Raw genomic sequence first — 6,458 nt, 5'->3', positions numbered from 1 at the left:
AACCAAGTGTTTTCTCCATCCCTGGATAGCAGAGCCCAGCAAAACCAGTCACCCTCACTAAAGCCCACACATGATGGTGATGCAGCTCTTTTCATGGTGAGCTCTTTCTCAGAGTCCTAAGGACAGACCAGTTAAATTAGGGCAAACCAGACTTTTCCTGTCACTGGATATTTCTGCCCTGCAGAACAGCCTGAAAGGATCTGTCCAAACATTGAGCCCATGTTGTTATGGAGCACGTCTCCCAGAAAAAGCAAGGCTGGTTCGCTTGGCAAGAAGTGAACCGAGAGCCCCAGGACTTGCTTTTTCCCTCCATAACTGATCAAATATTATTTCATCTTTCTCTGTGGGAATACTTGATGTTTTCCTTTGAGCAGAGACGGCTGCTGCACGGAATCTGGGTGCTGGGCAGAATTTGGAGGTGGCTGTTGATAGGGTTTGGGTGGGCAGGGAGCCATCGGCAGCCTGGGCAATACTCACGCATCACAGACTGGTCCTAGACCCACACACCAGGACACGGCACCTCTCATATATACCATTCCCAAAGAACTGCCTGGAAAAGAAGCCCTGCAGCGATAGCAGGCCTTGAGGTTAGGGGAAAAGGGAGGGGTAAAGCATGTCTGCAATGTGTGGGACCTGATGGCAAGCCATGTGTGTACAATTGTCTGAAGGTGTCCCAGATTCCTCTCCACTGATTTGAGGGTAATGGTGTGATACATGACTTCAGGATGGACATTCCCCCCTCGGCACATGGACATCAGGGACAGCCTTGCCCTAAGCATCCCAAACCACTGAGGAGTGTCAGCGATGCTCTCCCAGCCTAACCTGACCCCTCTTTCCAGAGCCAACCTCAATGAGAGCTGAAAAAAAACCAAACCAACCACCAAATACAACCCAGGAAAAAATAAATGGAGGAAAAAAAAAAGTCTCAGTCGTTGGAGACATGACTCAAAGCGCGAGTCTCGTTCCGCGGCACATGAAAAGCACTGCTGCTGCGTGGTGGTCTTGGAGAAGAAAGGGGGGTCCTGCCGAGCCGGGAGCTGTCAGGGAAGTCCCCCAAGCCAGGGCTGGAGTCACGATGTAATGAAAATGAATGCCGTCTTTGTGTACAGGTAGCTGGGGAGGATTTATGACCCGCCCAGGGGTACGAACGCGGGCCATGAATTAAAGCACTGTTGGCGAATCAGGAGATTGTGACTTCAGAGCCGTGGTCCTGTGGAAAAGGACAGGGCAGATTCCTCTATATGGGCTCTAAAAATAAATACATTTTTAAAAGAAGCCAAAGTTTTCTTTAAAACATGCATTTTGTGAGCGCTAGCCCCAGTGAGACCCCGCTTGCCTCACCTCCCTTCGACAGCAGCCCCAGGGCTGCCATAAATTGCACTGGGCTGTAATAACTGTACGGGGAGCGCAGTGTAGCTGTGGTGTTGTATAGATCAAACACTGCAGAAGTGGAAGCCGACTTTTTTCTCTGGCTCCGGACCTTTCTGGGGAATGCCTGGTGATAAAGAACTGGTGCTGCTCTATGTAGGTTGCCTTTTAATGGGCCAAATGGCACAATTTTCTTAGAGAAACTAGACAGATACATCAGGAGATGACAAAACAGGACTTTACACCCTACTCGAGATGCTGGAGGGAATGTGGGTAATCCCTTGGTTAGCTCTTCCCCTCCTGCCTCACCTCTCCCCATGGTGCTGGTGCCTCCCTTCTGTCCCCAACCAAACTGCAAATTCCCATAGAATCATAGAATTCTCTAAGGTTGGAAGGGACCCTTAAGATCATCGAGTCCAACAATTAACCTAACACTGCCAAAACCACCATGGATGGAGACGTCCCAGTGAAACACAATGACCACCTTGTCCACCGCCTTTCTTAACAGGTAGTGGTTTGAGGCAGGAGCTTGGGGTTTGGTCTGGGTTTACGGACCAGAGGCGTCAACGCAGAACAGGAGTTCCCAGGCACAGCTCTGACTCAAATAATATCAAATACCACTAGTGAGAGCAACAGCACCCAACACTTCTGGAGAGTGCACAATTTCCCCAGAACAAACAATTTCAACCTGTTTAAAAATTTAAAATTTTATTATTTGGAAGAGTTTTTTTCCGGTGATGAAACTAGTATCCTATATAGACACATTGGTCCAAGGGCTGCAAACTTATTTTCCCTGCGTTGTTCTTTGCAGCTACTTTGTGACTCATGGGATTTGTCATACATTATAGATATATTATACAGATCTGGATTTATTAGGGGAAAATAACAGGCCCCACATGTGGGAACGCGGTGGGGGAAGGAGATGGAGCACAGAGCGAGGGAAACGGCTGCTCCTGGCTGCAACGCAGTAGGGTTCGTATATGTGATAAAGCACCTTAAAACCCAGAAAAATGGGTAAAAGTGGATAGCAGGGCACAACCTTGTGCTACGGGGGGATTTCAGCTGAGTTTTTAGGCCTTATTCTGTCCCCAGGGGGGCCAGAGCAGCCACCCCAGCCCGGTTCCCCGCACATTTCACCTATTTTCTGCCAGGAGGTCATACCCTAGGTTTCCAGCAGAGGGGGAGATAGGATCACTTGTCCCACCACCGAGCCGCTTGTGCTGGCTTGTATTGTCGGCATTAACACGAAATTTAAGAAAATGCAGTATTATTGATCCTTGCGTTCAAAAATCTACTTTCATTTTTTCACTTTCATTTACTGACCAGGACAAAGCTTGTCTAGGAGGAGCCAATGTCGGTACCCGTGTGGCTCCTGCAGAAGTTTTCAGATCAGCCCCACTGAAGCACTGTGGCAGCCAAGAAAATGAATGTAAAAGCCTTGCAATGGTTCGGGTTTTTTATCTGTCCAAGCTAGAAGGTTGTCTCTGCAGTACGGCCCTGATCCCACAAACACTTAAGTGCATACTTCTTTTTTAGCAATAAAGCCCATATAAGGCTCCTGTGATTAAAGCTAAGAGTTTACTCTGGTAGAAGACGCATTATCAGACCAGTTCACTGTTCACTGACACTAAATGAGCACTGCCATGTCCTGTGGTCATCTTCTGGTCCTTAGGTGGACCTTTTCCACACCTCTACACAGCCACTGGTTCAGTAACTGGGACACGTGCCCAATGCACATAAAGGACAGCGAGCTCTGTTGGTCCTTACAATGCACCGTCTCACCACGAGCACCCCGTGGCCGAAGAATTTAAACTGGGAATGAAGAACAGCTGAACGTCAGTAAATGAGATGCACAGCTGGAGCAGAGAGGAAAGGTGTGTTGCTGTTTGCAGCAACTGCTCAGCCCCGTTATCAGGACACGGCCGCTACCTGCGTCGTGGGACCATCACTGTGACAGTGCCCACTCCCGCCAGCACCTGCAGGCGGTGTTTGCTGTCACCCCACTGGCACAGAGAATGATGACCAGGGTCAGGTACAGCTTGCAGCACCCTTTCCCTGCCCTGCAGTAACGCAGCGCGCACGGGCATGAGGCCTTCAAGACTGCAGAAACATCATCTAGCGCCGAGCATCTGCTCAGCAGCGCAAGCTATAGCAAACTCATTACGTCTGTCCGACCCTTTTTGACACTTTTACTCCTGTCTTCTGTTTGCTATACAACATAAAGCCACCTTCCAAATCTGACCCCTTCTCTTGGAGGTATCTGTGCTGGGATTTTGATTTTGAAGTCCAGAGATGAAGACCTTGGTAACCAGCTTTGCTTCCTTGGCAAACCAGAAGTTATTTACCAAGCTCCCATGCAGAAAAAGCTCTCCAGCGCCTGCAGAGAGGATGAGCTGAGAGAGCCCATGTGTGCTGCGAAAGCATGTGTGAAACAGCGAACTTTCCAAGGGCAGAGCTCCAATTGCTAGGCACAACTTCTTCATCTTGCCATATCTAACATCTCTATAACCTCTGTACATTGCAAAAATCTGTATTTAAAAAAAAAACGAAACAACACACCCTACCGCTGAATGAAAGGCTGTCCGCTCTGCGCTTTTCCCTGGGGAACCACGAGAGAAGAAACCTCACGTGGCAGGTGACAGTCACATTGGCACCAAGAAGCTTGGGTACTGCTTTGGGGGTGTGGTGTATCGAACAGAACAAAAGAAGAACAGGACTCTGTCAACAGATGTTCACGGCCTTCAAGTCAGGAACAAAATTCAGGTTTCTAGTATTGCATGAATAATATCCTACAAAAAATTATAAATAGAATATTGGCATTAAAAAAAAGGATGATTCTTTTAAGTAACTCTATCCCCTGCTGCGAAAACCATATGGATATACTAAAAATAAAAATCTACTTATAAAGCAAGTACAAATACAAATTGCTGGACAACAGCAACATTATGTTACCTCTTGTAATATAACTTCACCTTGGAGCAGGGTTCCTGTAGACAACCACGTTACCGAATGTGCTGTTCAGGTGTTATTTAAAAGATCAATGCATACTGCAGGCAGAAATTAATTCCCGTTGTTGGGGCAGAGAGACTGGAGGATTGAAGTGGAGACTTTTTGAAGTGGAAAAAACCCCTGTGTTGCTATCAGTGAGGAAAAGCGGGTGACCAAGTTTGTTTACACTGAGTTAATGTGCTCCTGATTTTAGACACATAGAAGTTGTAAATGAGGAGTTACGTGCCTTCTAATCAGAGGCTGGCAGTGAAGAGTTCTTCGGTGTCAGGGAAAAGAGCTTTGAGATGGGAATAGTCCCAGAGTGATGATGCAAACTCCCACTCAGGTTTGGTGGCAGCGAGCCGGTTGCTCATCCCAGCACCTATTTCCACGCTCCTGAAGAGCCCCGAGACCTCAGTTCAGAGCTCATCCTCCTGAAGGTGACTGCATCGCTCCGGACAGCACGGTGAGCATTGCGAGCCAGAGGTTCAGAGAGTTAATTCAGATTTAGAGACAAGGGTCCAACACACATTTTAGACAAGCTCAATTCATAACGTTATAAATGGAACCATAACTTTTATATATATCACTTTGGGAACACAGCACCTTTGAGAAAGGTTCTTTAATTTCACCTCTAACGTGGTGTGCCTTGCTTGCCGCTTAAATCTCTCTCGCACGCCTCCCCCCCCAAACGACCTCACCTATCAGTGCGAAATTGTTGTTGTGCCTGATTGCACAAACCAGCCCAGCCTTTTACCTGGGAGACGTGCCACAAATAACTTTCATTTTATATATGGTGTGTTTCTGATGCTGCTATCAGAAAAGAAAAGATATAATGCTTCGGCAGTCTTGCTTAGATGCTGAGGAGGCACTTGGCTGTGCGAAGCAGCCATTTATATCAAAGGATGGCAGGAGTTTGGAAGATTTGGGAGAAGACAGATTTGGCAGACGGCCAGGGAGGCTCCCACCACGGGGACAGCGGGGTCCGTCCCCACCAGACCTCTATAAGCATCACCACAACATTTTTATGTCAGTCTGTCTTAACAGCAACACGCAGGGAGGCTGTAACGTGTAACTGGGAGGTGACGGTGGGGATCGCCTCAGGCCAGGTTCAATCCCCTGCTTTTCTCCCAGGCAAAAGCAATTTAGGTTTAACGGCATAAAAAAAATATAAATATTAAACCCCTTATTTGAGTTCTTCTCGTGTAGGCGAAGAAGGGAGAAGGACTTTCTGAACCCATCTGAAGTGCATTAGTAGGTAAGGGACTACATTAACATACTCTCGAAGGTCACAAAAAGGCAGTTTTCATTTCATTTCGCTTCACTACAGAGTCTACCCGTGTGCTACATTACTTCGTGTTTAGCAAAGACAAGCCCCAGGGTCATTCTGAACTTTAATTACATTAAAATAACGCAGTAAGAGGTCCTTTTATTTTGATAATTTACAATACCCGCTATGGAAATCAGCTTTGCAATTAATTTGGGAAATACACAAAGTGACACTTCTATCCCAGTCTTTTGTGGACAGATGACAATTCACTGTCTGCTTAATAGCGGTAATAGCCCAAGACCAGATTTTTCCTACAATAATTACAATTTCTCTTGAATTTATTGAGGTTCAAGCTTCCAGTTTTCTGCTGGGAACACTTCATTTATGCACGAAGCATCTCAGCCCACTTATGCAGAAGAAAAAGCAGGGAGATACAGACCCTTGGTCGAACACAAAAGTCTCCATAGATCTCTCAGTTGTTTGGTTTTTTTTAACTAATATCTAAGGAAGTTATAGATTCCTTGTGCATTTTTGTGCCTGCCGAGGAGCCCTCAGGGGAATTTTGCAGGCTATCTGCAAGCTCGAGGAAACAGGTCTGGGCCAATTTGTGCTATAGCATGACCAAGTGTCTTTCCAATAGCCATTTTTTCCTTTTTCCAACATATGAAAACTAAATATTTTCATCTTGTGACTATTATCTTAATAATAAATAACCCATGGTGTTCTTGCTTTGGATGGCATTGCTCTCTTATACTTGTGCACATCCACTACTTCTGTGCTAAGATCCCAACCAGTGAAAAGCATTAGAGCCACCACCGACGGATGACTTTGC

The sequence above is a fragment of the Charadrius vociferus genome, unplaced genomic scaffold (assembly GCF_000708025.1).
Source record: "Charadrius vociferus isolate BGI_N301 unplaced genomic scaffold, ASM70802v2 scaffold163, whole genome shotgun sequence".
NCBI classification, from domain to species: Eukaryota; Metazoa; Chordata; class Aves; order Charadriiformes; family Charadriidae; genus Charadrius; species Charadrius vociferus.
The sequence above is the reverse complement of the archived record's forward strand: the minus strand, read 5'-3'. Positions refer to the sequence as shown.